This window comes from Ursus americanus, chromosome 16 (genome assembly GCF_024610735.1).
Source record: "Ursus americanus isolate L20-20 chromosome 16, mUrsAme1.1.p, whole genome shotgun sequence".
In the NCBI taxonomy this organism is placed as follows: Eukaryota; Metazoa; Chordata; class Mammalia; order Carnivora; family Ursidae; genus Ursus; species Ursus americanus.
The window spans coordinates 7,438,812-7,453,698 of NC_142142.1; the positions used below are offsets into that span (position 1 = coordinate 7,438,812).

The window sequence follows — 14,887 nt, forward strand, 5'->3', positions numbered from 1 at the left end:
CAGAAGAGGGTCTATGGTAGGATCATGCTTACTTAGTAGGCCTATAAAGAGGTGGTGTGTACATTTGCTATTGAAATTTGCTAATCTGCCACAGCCTCTGTCTTGTGCAGCTCCAGGGGCACCCACGTTGAGTGAACGGACTCTGAGTGAAATTCCAAATCTCTGGAGATTCCTTTTAGGATCTTTATATTATTTCCATTTGGGGAAAATGTAACAGAAAGCCAGTGACCACACCAATGTCAATTTAAAAGGAAGGTGGTTAAGAGAATGGATTTGGGGATCAAATGTCTTCGTTTTCTCTCCTTACGGCAAGTTCACATCATCTCGTGCTTGGGCTTCTACCTCCCTGACTAAAAACGCCTAGCATTTGTGTACGGCTTTTTACCACTGACAGTGTTTCCCATCTTCAAAGTATTTCACGTGATCCTCACAACAGCTCTGCAAGGTAGACGTTGTTTTCATTTTATCAAAGAGGAATGAAGTTCAGAAAAGTACTTTGCCTAAGGTCACACAACTACAAAACAATAGGACCACAATGCAACTCTGATCTTCTGGCTCCAAACGTGAAGCATTTTCCAGCAGATTCACCCCAAGATAACCATGAGCCACTCACCCACCTAGGAACCGAAAGAGTCACCACCCCTATGTACACTTTCGCTGTATTTAAAAAGAAAACAGCAGGGGGATAAGGACTGGAAAGGGCTAATGGGATGCGGATAATGTTCTGTTTCTGAACCAGCACTAATGACACACGTGTGTTCACTTTGTGACAAGTCGTGAGCTACATTACGCATTTTCCTGTATGTATGTCATACTTAAAAAGCAAACACTAGGCAAAATCAAGATAAACTAATCAAACTTCGGGAGCCAAGCTGGATGTCTCAGGGCTACATATATATTGACTTGACTTCTCAAGCAGCAGGTACCTAATGGGCACCTACCAGTTAAGTAAGGACGCACAAAATCCTTGCACACACAAATAACATATCCACCCACTTGTCCCTACCCATAATGTCTAAGTGATGTGAGTGAATCTGACGGGATCAGGAGCAAGGGAAGTCCAGGAAGGGGCCAAGATTATAGTAAACGAAGAAAAAAATTGACATCTGGAAAGCGCAGCTATCCTATACTAGCAATACAATAGCAAGATATCTCCATTTCAGAGACAATTAAAATGTGAAAAAATAGCCAAGGACAATTGAAAGCTGCCACCAATTATAAATGCATCCTAATTTCAGAGTGTTAAAATGTAAAAACAACAACAGTAACAAAGTATTTAAAAATAAATAAAACACAATGTTCTAATCTCAAAAGGTAGTTCAATTGTGGGATCATAGATCCTAGAACGTTAGGGCTGGAAAGGACCTTGGAGATCCCTGTCTATGGTACAAGCTCTTCATTTTAGAGATGGAGAGAGTGGGGCTCTGTTTAACAGTTGTTAAGTGACCTTATTAAGTTGAAGCTCACACACCAGAAAGCTGAAAGCTACAAAGTTGGTTCCCTGACTCCTGGGACTCTTTCCACTACCCAGATACCACCCCCCCACCCCCCCAATCTAGGAGAAGATTTACACGTTAACTCTATTTTTTACTTTCATAATTCTCTGCTTCATTAACCACTAAAAAAATTAAAAGCACCTCTTAAAAATCAGTTAAGATGAAAAAATAGGAGACTTCACCTCTTGCTTGAACAAGTTTATTTTCCTTGTTCTCTAAAACCAATGAAGCAATACAAAGTTAGATTAAAAAAACCAAATTTGTAATCTCTCAGCCCCTTTTCGTTTCCCTCTGGGCCCTCTCACAAGATAAGATATGTTAACAGATTTTCATGGCCCCAAAAACATAACTACAAAAATATTTTTGTATTTAAGAGGATTTTTTATTATTTTCCATTTTAAAAAAAGCTAGGATTACACTTCAACATTGCTCTGCAACTTGTTTTCTGACTTAATAATTTATCATGAACATCCCCCCCAAGTGTCAGTAAATAAAATTTTAACTCATTCTCTTAAAAAGCTGTATAACAGTCCACATAAAGAATATAACATAATGTGTTCACATATTTTCCTACTGATGGACAAGGCTATTTTCAATCTGTTACCATTTCAAACAATGCCATAATGCATATCCTTGTGCGTATTTTTTTAAATGAAAGAAAAAAATTTCTGTACACACACTTTCTAGTCATCCAATGTTTTGATTGCTTCCTTTCTTGTCATCGTCCCTGCCTTACTTGCTCATAGCATTTTCCTCAGGGCCCAGTGTGGTAAAGGAGGGCAAAGCAACTTGGAGAATGTCAAGACATGACATGTGATACTTACTGTTGGTAAATCAGAATTGGCCTATCTTGGCTGCCTCTCCCAGCCACCTGCCTATACCACCCCCCCCCCACCCTCCACCCAATACATGTGCTCCTTGTTCTGGTCTCAGCAGCTGCTTCCCACTCAACTGATGTGGGCAGAGCTGGCTTGTGGAATTAATCCTACTTTGTCACACTCCTGACCCTGGCAAGTGCAGATAGGCCCACCAGCTATCCAAACAAGTGGGAAGGAGAAAGAATACATTATCACTATGAAATATTATAATACAGAAATATATAGAGTAAAATGTAAAACTCCCCATTCACCAAACCTTAACCCACATTCACCAATGGTACTCCCCTCCTCATAGTGACCACTGTTACGAGCTGTTGTAGCCTTTCCTAAGCATGCACAGACGTACACATGTGCGTGTATATACAGATACATATATGTGTATATACCTGTAAGTGTGTGTGTGTATATATATGCAAGTATGTAAATAAAGAGACAAAGAGTGTGAGTGTGTGTGGTCTACATACCTATAATCCCACTGTATGATTTGTTTTTCAACTTGCCTTTTTCACTTAAAAATTTCTTTGACATGTTTCCATATAAGTATATAATGGATTCCTCATACTTTAAAAAGCTTTGGGGGTGCGTGGGTGGCTCAGTCGGTTAAGCGTCTGCCTTCAGCTCAGGTCATGACCCCGGGGTCCTGGGATGGAGCCCCGCATCAGGGTCTCTGCTTAGCACGAAGTCTGCTTCTCCCTCTTCCTCTGCCCCTTCCCCTGCTGGTGCACACTCTGGCGCGCTCTCTCTAATAAATAAATAAAATCTTTAAAATAAATAAAATAAAAAGCTTGAGAAAAATGCTATAGTTTTTGAACAGCTAGGCCTTCTGTCTAACGTATTCTAATATATTTCCCACTATCCAAACATCCACAAACCTGCAGAGGTGAACAGAGTGGATCCTTGAATAGCGCAAAGATAAGGGACGCCAAACTGCACGACACCCCCACCACCCTATGCGGTTGAAAATCCACGCAGAACTTCTAACACCCCAAAAACTTAACTATTCATAGCCACTGCTGACTGGAGGCCTTACCGATAACATAAACAACTGATTAACATCTATCTTGTAAGTTATACGTATTAATACTGTAACCAAACAATAAAGTTAGAGAAAAGAAAATGTTACTAGGAAAATCATAAGAGAAAATACATTTACAGTACTATATTTATTAAAAAAAAAAAAATCCCCTATAAGTGGACCCGTGCAGTTCAAACCCATGTTGTTCAAGGGTCAACTATAGTTGCAACTACACAGCCTGCAAAGCCTAAAATACTTGCTACCTGGGTCTAAACAAAACAGTAACTTACACTGAACATCTAAAGAACAGTTTCTTAACGGAGATTGTTTGTCCAACTGGCAGTGGCTATTTTAGACGGTGAGGCTCATCTTAAATGAAATTTATATGGGGCACACAAGTGGCTCAGTCAGTTAAGTGTCTGCCTTCAGCTCAGGTCATGATCCCAGAGTCCTGGAATCGAGTCCCGCATCGGGCTCCTTGCTCAGCGAGGAGCCTGCTTCTGCCTCTGCCTGCTGCTCCCCTTGCCTGTGCACGCACGCTCTCTCTCTGACAAATAAAATAAAATCTAAAAAATAAAATAAAAATAAATAAATAAAAATGGTTATCTCGGGGCGCCTGGGTGGCACAGCGGTTAGGCGTCTGCCTTCGGCTCAGGGCGTGATCCCGGCGTTATGGGATCGAGCGCCACGTCAGGCTCCTCTGCTGGGAGCCTGCTTCTTCCTCTCCCACTCCCCCTGCTGTGTTCCCTCTCTCGCTGGCTGTCTCTATCTCTGTCGAATAAATAAATTAAAAAATCTTTAAAAAAAAATGGTTATCTCTATAGAGTAGGATTAGGATAAAGGGTTAAGTGTAGGGGACTTATTTGTTATATATATATTACTTCTTTTTTTTTTTTTTAAATATTTTATTTATTTATTCGACAGAGATAGAGACAGCCAGCGAGAGAGGGAACACAAGCAGGGGGAGTGGGAGAGGAAGAAGCAGGCTCATAGCAGAAGAGCCTGATGTGGGGCTCGATCCCAGATCGCCGGGATCACGCCCTGAGCCGAAGGCAGACGCCTAACCGCTGTGCCACCCAGGCGCCCCTATATATATTACTTCTATAATTTGTATAAAAGTATTACAGTGTTGTTTAAAATAAAAAAACTGAAAGCACTATAAAAATCCTCTATGATAGAGTATTATACAGTCATTAGAAATATTTATAGTTTCAGCAACATTTTAAATTTATATGAATTTATACAATGAAAACACTGGTAATTGGGAAGCAGAATATAAAATTATAGGTATTATATGACTTTGGACTATGCAAAACAGAAATACGTATAGGTACAAAACATTGAAAAGAAATACTAAAATAGGAATAAGTGATTTTCTCCAGATGGTGGGTTATGGATAATTTTAGTTTTCTTTATCCTTTCCTGTATTTTTCTCGTTTCCTACAATGACTATATGCTATTTTTCAATCAGATTCAAAAAAAATTTTCGGTTTCCACTGTATAATCAAAAGTCCACCCTTCGTGAGAAATTTGTATAGGACTGGATAGAGGAGTAGCAGAAGTAAGCAGTCCACTAGCAAGAGGACCGCATAAGGTATATGCCTAAGAAAACCTTCATCTTTGGGGTGTAGAGAAGCTCAGTCTAAAGGGACAATGCTGATCATTTCCTGCCTTCTTGCCTTTGGAGATGCTTTAGTAAATGTAACTGAAGAATCAAGTTATATTGAGACGCCTGACAAACCTTATACTCTAAGACCCAGGACCATCACTTTCTCAACCCTTAAATCTAAAACCTTACACTTAAAGAAAATAGATCGAGGTGCTTGGGTGGCACAGTCGGCTAAGCATCTGACTCTTGGTTTTGGCTCAGGCCCTGATCTTGGGATCAGGGTCGTGGGATCCGGCCATGCAGGGAGCCCAAGCTCTGTGCAGAGTCTGTTTAAGATTCTCTCTCCCTCTGTCCCTTCCCCCTACTCACTCTCTCTCTAATAAATCAATCTTTTTAAAAAAAAAAAAGAAAGAAAACCGACTAAGACCTAAGTAACATGGACTGGATCATGTTATTCCTCACATCAAAAACATTCAGGGGCCAGGCGCCCGGGTGGCTCAGTTGGTTAAGCATCTGACTCTTGATCTCAGCTCAGGTCTTGATCTCAGAGTTGTGAGTTCAAGCCTTGCGTTGGGCTGGATGCTGGGCCTGGAGCCTAGTTAACAAAACAGAACAGGGAGCCTCGGTGGCTCAGTCAGTTGAGCGGCTGCCTCCGGCTCAGGTCATGATCCCTGGGTCCTGGAATGGAGCCCTGCACAGGGCTCCCTGCTCAGCAGGGAGTCTGGTTCTCCCTGCCCCTCTGCCCCTCCCCCAGCTCCTGCGGTGTTCTCTCTCTCTCTCCCTCTCTCTCATAAACGAATCTTTAAAAAAAAAGAAAAATTCAGGGTGTGTCTGGCTGGCTCAGTCGGAATAGCTTGCAACTCTTGATCTCTGGGTTGTGAGTTCAAGCACTATGTTGGGTGCAGAGATTACTAAAAAAAATGAACAAACTTAAAAAATAAATTCAACAGCTAACTCCATGCAGAATAAAATACATATCCCTTAACATGACACTTAAAGTTCTTTAAGATCCAACCATCAAACTTCCTTTCCACCCTATCTCCAGCTCATAGCTCTAAAATATCTTATATCTCAGGATACTTTTCCCAAACATGCTCTGTGCTTTTCCCAAACGTGCTGTGACCTCCTCCAAAATGCTCTATCTTCTAAACCTACTGAACGCCTAATTCACCTTTTATAACCTGGTTCAAATACCTTCTCTCTTTAGAAGCTCTCCTTGTTCTCCCAATTCTAAAACAACTGTTCTCTCCTCAACGTGTTCCCAGTATTGCTTGTTCCTCTACACGCTTTATTCCATTCCTCTTTGGGTCTACACTAGCTACAAATATGTTTCACTTGACTAAGGTTCTGGAGGGCAGAAACTACCAGCTCCACTTCAGTACAGCTTGCACACAGTAGGTGCTAAATAATGTTGCCTGGCTGAATGACAGCCAACTGGCCCTAATCTAATGAATTCTTTCAGTGAGGCAGCCAGCAAGCCAAAGTGTCAAAGGAGGACAATCCCTCTAATTTAGAGTGATCAACAGAAAATGTCATGGGCCTGCCGCTTTAAGGGGACTGGCAAGCTGACTGTGTTTACACAATCCTAATTAAAACTAAAGGGCACTGAGGGAAAGAAGAGGAATAGGGAGATTAAGAGGTGTGCATTCTACAGGTCACCTCCTCCTCTGCTTGGAGCCCAGATCTCCCAGCCTAGTGCCTAGTGAGCTCACCAAGCAGCCTAGTCTCTCCTTGGGGTCACTATAGGATCTAAGTGTCAAAAAGCAACTGATTAGGCCACTTTCTCTCCAGCAACTGGCTCTGCTCTTGGCCATTTAACTTCTAATTGTGGTTACCTGGGGCTTTTTCTCTAAATGAATCCCATTGCACCAATCATTAAGAGACTCCCTTTAAAGAAAGACTTGAAATTAACCACAGCAGGGAACTAAGTCTCTAAATCTTCTAAATCACAACATCCACACTGTCCATTTTGATGAAATTCACCCCCAACTCCTTCAAACAATAGGTCCTACCAGGGAGTGACTTCTCTCAGGACCAGCATGTCCTGTGATTGTTCTTCAGGAGAAAGCTCCTAGCGCCTGCTTCCCATCAAACAGTTGCTTCGTGTTTGATCACTCAGCTGTGACCGCACGTAGAAAGCAAAATCACTATAACTTAGGGGCTAAAAAGGCTAATCTAATAGTCAAGCAACTTACAACTAGATACTTTCCCGCCTCAAATCTCCTCAGGCCGACCTGTCTTCAGATCTATAACTCATAGCATGTAACTTTTTCAATATCAAAATGAGGAAAACAAGGTCTAGAGTCAGAAAGAATTGCCAACGATCATACAGTGACAGAATCTTTTGACCACACTGCTGAATACCTTATTTTACTGACTAGTTATCAACAAGACCACCATTTCCAGGAACACATTCTGGGGCACACCAATCAGCCTATTTCAAATGCATTCAAGATAGGCTCTCCGCTTTCCCTCTTCCCATCCCCCTGCCCATCCTCACCCTTTCTCAAATCCAACTACTGACCAAAAAATAAAAATAAAAAATAAAAAAAAATTAATGAGTGACTCGATATATCATCTTTCCCATAAAAAGACTGCAGCTACCAAACTATCTGCTTCAGCCACACCGTGTGAGGGGCTCTAGCATGCTGGCGCACAGTGGGTGCTGCAGCCAGAAGAACTTGTGACTGAGTCTTCTGGAGATGGGACTGCAAACGCCCCCTCAGCTACAGTGTCGTAAAGCAGCATGTTCCACTCCTTTTTGGTGCTCAGATCACATTTGTGATTTGGGAGGACTACGAAGAGAAAGGCAAATCTTCTCACACTATCTAGTCACCATGGCCTAGAAGCAAGCATATATGCACAGTGAGTATAAAGGAAGTGACACCTTTTTAAACATTTCCAATCCTATTAAATCAAATGAAAACCACCATCAAAATAGTCTCTGTAGGAACTTATTTACTTATTCTAACAATATTACCATCACTCAAAATATTTATGAAACACTCCTTTGGAAACTGCCTTTAAAGTTAACTCCATGTGAGACACACACAAAAATTAAGTCTTACTGTTTACACGTCATCCTTCACCAAAAAATGTACTGCCTTGCTTCACTCTTGGGCTCACAGTATCTTTTGGCTGTTTCCAAAAACTGAATCCACCAAGCAAGAGTGACGATTTGCTACTTCTGAGGACATTCAAAGGATTGGCTTAGAAGCCAAAAATATTCTCAGCACTGGCAGCATCACCAGAATAAATACAAAGGCTGAGAACATAATTACTTTGAAGACAAATTCACAATTATTGTTAAGTGTCCTACAACTACAACTGAGGGGACAAGATATGTGCAATATAGGTCACATACTAATTATATTACTTTACAATCACACATTATATAATCATAAATTTTGACCCTGGAAGAAATCTTCCAGATCATATAATCCAAACTGTTCATTTTTACACATGTGAACACTCAGTCCACTGAGGTTAGGCAATTTGTCTCTAGTCACATAGCTGGTTAACAACAGTCAGGACCAGAAACCTAGTCACTCTGACTTCTAGCATAATCCACAAACATATCCTAATCCATATTCCTCCCCCTTCTGTGTTCCTCACTGTGTCTTTCAAAGGGAAAGGAAATACCTTGGGACACTAAAGTACACCACAATGGTTCTAAAACCCAGTAGCTGAAAAATGATGGCTTAAGACCAGGATCTCTCTCTGTAATCGCCCCTATGCGTATGAGCCATTGCTTGGTATGTAGCTCACAAGAGTTCTGGATAATCTACCTCAGAGCAGGGGTCAATGAAACCTCTGGACACCTACCCCCTCCCCCGCACACACACAACAAGAATATGTCTATTAAATCTCTTTTCCTACCTCCTGCAGTAACTCATGTGGTTCAAGGAACTGAAAGAAGGTTACTATGAAGAACATGAATCAGGGAAAAAGAAAAGAGTAAAGCTTCTGTTTAGGAAAAAGCTGACCTATGAAAAACCAGAGAGGGCAAGAACCATCTTGAACTTACCTCCTGGTGGACAGCTTCCTCAGGCCTGGATAAAGAGATCCCTGGCAGTACGGCTAAGAATTAGCATCTACCCAGGGAAGGGGCAAAGGGACAGGAATGCTTGTTCATTCTCCCATCCCACCCACTGTTGGTCAGCTCAGCCTCATATCATCCTGGGAAGCTCCAGCATTCTGTAGATCAGACAGCAACCGGAAGGGAAGCCACGCAGCCTAGGTCAATGGGGTGAGTCAGTCGCAGAGCAGGAAGAGTCACTGGGGCAGAAATTCTGGCCCTCTGTGGCAAGATTGCCAAACCACACCACACCCCCACCCCACCCCCTCTGGTCAGCACTGGGAAGGCCCTGCCCTATCAGGATTCTGGTCTCTAAACCAGGAAAGGTCCTTCCTCAGGAGGCTCCATACCACTCTCATTTCTAAGTGTGTTTCTCCTACTCAAAAACCTTCCATGGCTTTCTTCTGCCTAAAGCATCATACCTAAATTATCTGGCTTAATTTTTGAAGTCCTCCATTATATGGCCTTAAGTCATTTATTCAACCTTATTTCCCACTATTCCAGTGTACACTCTGAACTAATCAAGCCAGTCTTCCCACTTCTCTCTGCCTGAGCCTCTCTCATTTCCGTGCCTTCAGTTATCCAGCAGTGGTAAATTCTAATACCTTCAGGAGCCAGGCAGGTAAAAGAAATGGATCCTCCAGTGGAACATACGGCTGAACCCAGAGTGTTGTCCCCACCTAAAGGCATTCAAATATTTTAATTCAAATATTGATGCAATACTTCACCTTCAGCATTACAATAACCTCTTTTTTTTTAAGATTTTATTTATTAGAGAGAAAGAGAGAGAGAGAGCACACAACAAGCAGGAGGAGAGGCAGGCAGAGGGAGAAGCAGCCTCCCCGCTGAGCAGAGAGCCTGATGTCAGGCTCGATCCCACGACCCCCGATTATGACCTGAGCCGAAGGCGGACGCTTATCAAACTGAGCCACCAGGCGCCCCACAATAACCTCTTAAATAGTTATTAATACTCTTTCTAGCTTGCAAGGGAAGAAACTTTCCCAAGGTTAGGCAGCTGGCAAAATGCTGGTCATCACCTCTGAATCCAAAGCAAGAGCTCTAAAGTATTAGGATTCCCAGTAGTATAACCACCACAGAAGATAGAGAGCTCTAAACTCTGAAACGGAGGGGCACCTGGGTGGTTCAGTCGGTTAAGCGTCTGACTCTTGATTTTGGCTCAGGTCATGATCTCAGGGTCATGAGTTCAAGCCCCACATCGAGCCCACACTCAGCACAGAGTCAGCTTGGGATTCCCTCTCTCCTTCTGCCCCTCCCCCCACCCACACTCTCAATTTCTCTCCTCTCTAAAATAAATAAAATCTTTAAAAAATAAACTCTGAAGAAGAAATTCATGTTTCATGATACACAACCTTAATAGCGGGATGGGAAACCCAAATAGCAGCTTATCTAACCATATTCCAACTACCTCAAATTCTATCCATGTTCCTGCCAAAGTCTTTCCTAGTTATTCCAGGTCCTACTGAGTCCCCTCTTCTCTCAATTCCTATTGGGCTTACAGACTGGACAATAATCGTGTGCCAAATTATATATAGTCATGCAAAACTGAATACTGAATCCTTGTGTCCTCTAGCTTCACTAATCATACTACTGCATGAGCCTATAGAGTTCTATAAAAATGTTTAACCTGAATCTAATCAAGAGAAAACAATCATACACATCCAAATTAAGAAATATTCTGGGGGCACCTGGTGGCTCAGTCAGTTAAGCGTCTGACTCTTGGTTTCGGCTCAGGTCATGATCTCACAGTTCGGGGATCAAGCCCAGCGCTGGGCTCTGCACTCAGCGTGGAGTCTGCTTCAGATTCTCTCTCTCTCTTTCTCAAATAAAATCTTAAAAAAAATATTCTGCAAAAATCTAACCTGAATTCTTCAAGGATGTCAATACTATGACAGAAAAAAAAAATCAAGATTAAGAGATTAGAGAATTGTTCAAGGGGCATGACAAAATCATTGCAACTAAACTTGAGCGTGATCTTTCAAAGAAGGCTGATTTGAAAAGAAGTCTATAAAAGACATCACTGGGAAAATTTGAGAAGTCTGAACAAGTACCGTACATTGGATGCATTGAATTAATACTAAATTTCCTGAGTGCTAACTGTATTGTGGTTATATAGGAAGATCGTCTTGTTTTAGGAAACACTGCTGAAATATTTAGGGTGAAGTAACATGATGTTCCCATGCAACAGTCAAAAGTTTCAGAGAATGAAGGAGAGCAATACAGCAAAATGTTCACAATTGGTGACTCTAGATGAAGAGTATATTTGTTATATTTTTCTTGTAAAATATCAGTAAGTGTGAACTTATACAAGAGTATATAAATATTTATTATTCCTATAAAGTATCTGTAGGCTTGAACAGTTGGTGAGGAGGAAAATCCTGTATTACACACTTCTTTATACACTCAGCTCTTTGAGAGGTAAAACAGGTACTCATTACGTATTTGCTCACTGCCTAAGGAAACTGGGCTTTGGAGGTCAGCAACCAGACAGAATCCACTTTGCAGCAGTTCACGAGGGGTATAACGGCAAACTCTTAGGGAATAAGAGGTTTCCCTCAAACTCACACCATCACACCACAGGAAGGAGAGAAAAGTAGATAATAAAAGCTATTATTACCTCGCCCTTCACTGAGGCCATCCAGCAGTCAGAGACACTTGACAAATGCCCACTGACAGGGCAGAATACAGTTGCTGCCCACACAAAGGACCAAGAGCTGGGGTCACGTTGCATTCACCTTGCCACAGGGTACCAAAAGCTTGACAGCTTGCAGAACAAGTGTCGCTGGCCAGTCACAGGATGGCACCCAAGTGGTCAAATAAATATGCCTGAAGTATACACAATCTGTACTCCTCACCATATAAACCAGTTCTCAGCTGCAGTAAGGCAGAAGAAATCTGCAAGGCTGAATCACTGGCATTTCCTGCACTGGCTTCAAAGAAATCAGCCCTTAAATAGGACAGAAAGGGCAGCTGACACAGCTGTCAACAGAGGCCTCAACCCAGGAGCATGCTGTGCAATATGCCCTCTTTCCCTTCTACAGCCACCAGATCATTTTACTTCTGCCAAGTGGTCCCTTATTAGGGTGACTGACTGCCCAATGGCCAACCCTTAACCTTGACTCTCTCCTCCCCTCATTGACAGCCAAGATATTGCCCTTTCCAAATAGCTCCTCCACCAATCTAGCAGAAAGAATAATCAAAACTATCCCCCCCCCCCGCCACAAACTTCCATCAGCTGAAGATCTATAGTGGTGTAACACAGAGCTTGCTTCTCAAACCTACGATTTTTACCATTTTTACCAAAGACAGAATGAAAACATATAAAGCCTGCTTGTCGAGCTTTGGAATTATAAACTGTGGAGGACAGAAAATACAATGTTTTCAGATTTGCTCTGGCAAAAAAAGATCTCAATAGTTACCAAAAGCAACACAATACAATTTAATTGGATTAAAGATAAAGGCTTGCATTCACAAGAAAAGAAATCAACCAAACTAATACAAGATGGCAGAGGCCTGGTACAGCAGTTTATTTAAAAGGCTGTTTTGGGGTAGGGGAGGGAGCAGACTGCCCATAGTGGGAGGTGGAGGAGAGGCTGTTACACTCTCAATGAACCATGAATGTAACAGAGCTACCCAAAACATCGATGCAGGCTCGGGTTGTGTGACAATTCTGTGCCCCACCTTTAAAGAGCAAAGTCAGAGTACGTGCCGTGAAGAATGACAACTGTGGTGAAAGGTCTAAAAGTCGTATCATGGCAAATGTGAAGGAAGAACTGCAGGTGTTTAGCAGGGAGAACATGAAAACTTTTTTCAAATATATGCATGCTTGTCACGCAGGTGAAGAGAAAAACGTCTGTGTTCTCCTGCAAGAAGACAAAACTAGAACTACTGAGTAGAAATTACAGGAAGACAGATTTTGGTTGGACACGGGGAAAGACTTTCAGCATAATAAAGAAATTAAGAATGTGGGTTATGGAACCCAGAATGCTTGGATTAGAACACCAACTCCACCACTTACAAACTGTATGGCTTTGAGTAGATTGCTTAATTTATTTGTGGCTCAGCTTACTTGCCTGTTAAAGGGAATAGTAATAATGATAGTATTTACCTCATAGAACTTGGGGAAGCAGTTCATGTCAAGTGCTTAGAATAGTGCCTGACTCAGAGTATATACTGAGAAAAGAAAAAGAATGTTAGCTATTGCTATGGCTGTTCATATGATAAATCAGATAACCTGAAAATCTTCCTACTAAATACACCTGGAAATGCTTGGGAAAATATAATAAACATCCTTTTAGATTGTGCCAATTAAGTTATTGTCTCTTAGCTCCACACCTACCCTGTTATACTCTGCTCTGAGACATTGGGGCTTGGACTCCGCCAACCCTATTTCACCTTTGCCAGCTGGCTCCCAGTTAGACTCTGTCAATAGGAGGTGCTAAAGGGAAAATGGAAGGCAGGAACTTCCTCCTTCCTATGGCTTGCTGTTTCTTGACAACAGCATTTGGTTCCTTCCCACTTCTAAACGCCCAGAACCAGCCTCGTTGCACCCCCTCGGAGGCACCAGCGCGAGCTGGGCGGAGCTCAACCAAACCTGGCTCCTCCAGGCCCTTCTTGCGAGCACCTGAGAAACCAGCAGCACCAGGCAACACCCTCTCCTCAGAGAATCAGGGCGTAGCTCCTCCAGATGCCGTCAGACTTCGAGGATCTGATAACCCCAACCTTCCCTCCCTCTGTTTTTCAGTCCTAGATGAGGTAGCTGTTTAATGCAGTTATTACACCGAAGTTACTTGAAGATTCCCTTTTTGCTTGTTCAGCCCTCCCACAAGGGTTTAAACTAATTCCATTTACTGAGTTCACGCTTAAAATAGCTATGTGTGGTTTCTACTTTCCTGATTGGATCCTAACTGATACATCGATAAACTGAGCTCACAAGAAAGTAAGGGAAATCCCAGGAACAGCGTGACCTGACAGCATAGCTGTGCTAGCCGTGTAAAGAATTTATAACCTCCTCATTGTCCAGGAGACAGATTTTGAGCCTGCAAAGAGAAACTGAGATCCTTGTATAAAGGCTGAGGTATTCAATAAAAAGATCGAGCAGGGAAAAAAATCTGTCCACAGGGAAATAAGGAAGCTTAGCTTGCTCACCTAGCGAAGAAGGAAGAAAAACCCTCCTAGGAATTCAAAACCATAGTTGTTTTGTGGCCTAAGCTTGTGGCCTGGAAATCTATGAGTAGAGATAATTGCATACATTTTGGTCCCAGGTTGGGACTAGCCTTGAGTGCCCAACAGAAGCAACCACAAAGTTCTCCAGGAGATACAGTGAACGGCCAATAAATATGTGAAAAGACGTTCAACATCATCAGTCATCAGGAAAATGCAAATTAAAACCACGATGAGATACTACACCCTCCATGAGAACGGCTAATATTAAAAGGGCGACAATACCAAGTATTGGTAAGAACAGGAAGCCAGGGGCGCCTGGATGGCTCAGTCAGTTAAGCATCTGACTCTTGATTTCGGCTCAGATCATGATCTCAGGGTGGTGATACTGAGTCCTGCACTCTCGGAGTCGGCTTGAGATTCTTTTTCCCTCTTCCCTTGCCCCTGCCCCTGCCCCTGCTAGAGCATGTGCATGCCTGCCCTCTCTCTCTCTCTCTCAGTAAATAAATATACAAATAAACACAATCTTAAAATAAAAAAAGAATATGAAGCAAATGGAGCTCTCACATACTGATAAAACGGTACCACTACTTTGGAAAACTGGTAATTTCTTAAAAAGTTAAATATACA

The 14,887-nt window shown here is 42.2% G+C and overlaps 1 protein-coding gene across 3 annotated transcripts in view; it reads right to left on the reverse strand.

The window, feature by feature from the left end:
- NUMA1 (nuclear mitotic apparatus protein 1) overlaps positions 1-14,887 on the reverse strand; it is a 65,017-nt gene that overhangs the window by 46,265 nt on the left and 3,865 nt on the right. The window contains exon 1 of one of the 3 annotated variants that reach the window (XM_045782759.2): positions 9,026-9,171. The exons of the other annotated variants lie outside the window; for them this stretch is intronic. The gene's annotated coding sequence lies outside the window, so the exon portion shown is untranslated. Of the gene's footprint in view, positions 1-9,025; positions 9,172-14,887 lie in introns of those variants that run through there. 3 annotated transcript variants of the gene reach the window in all.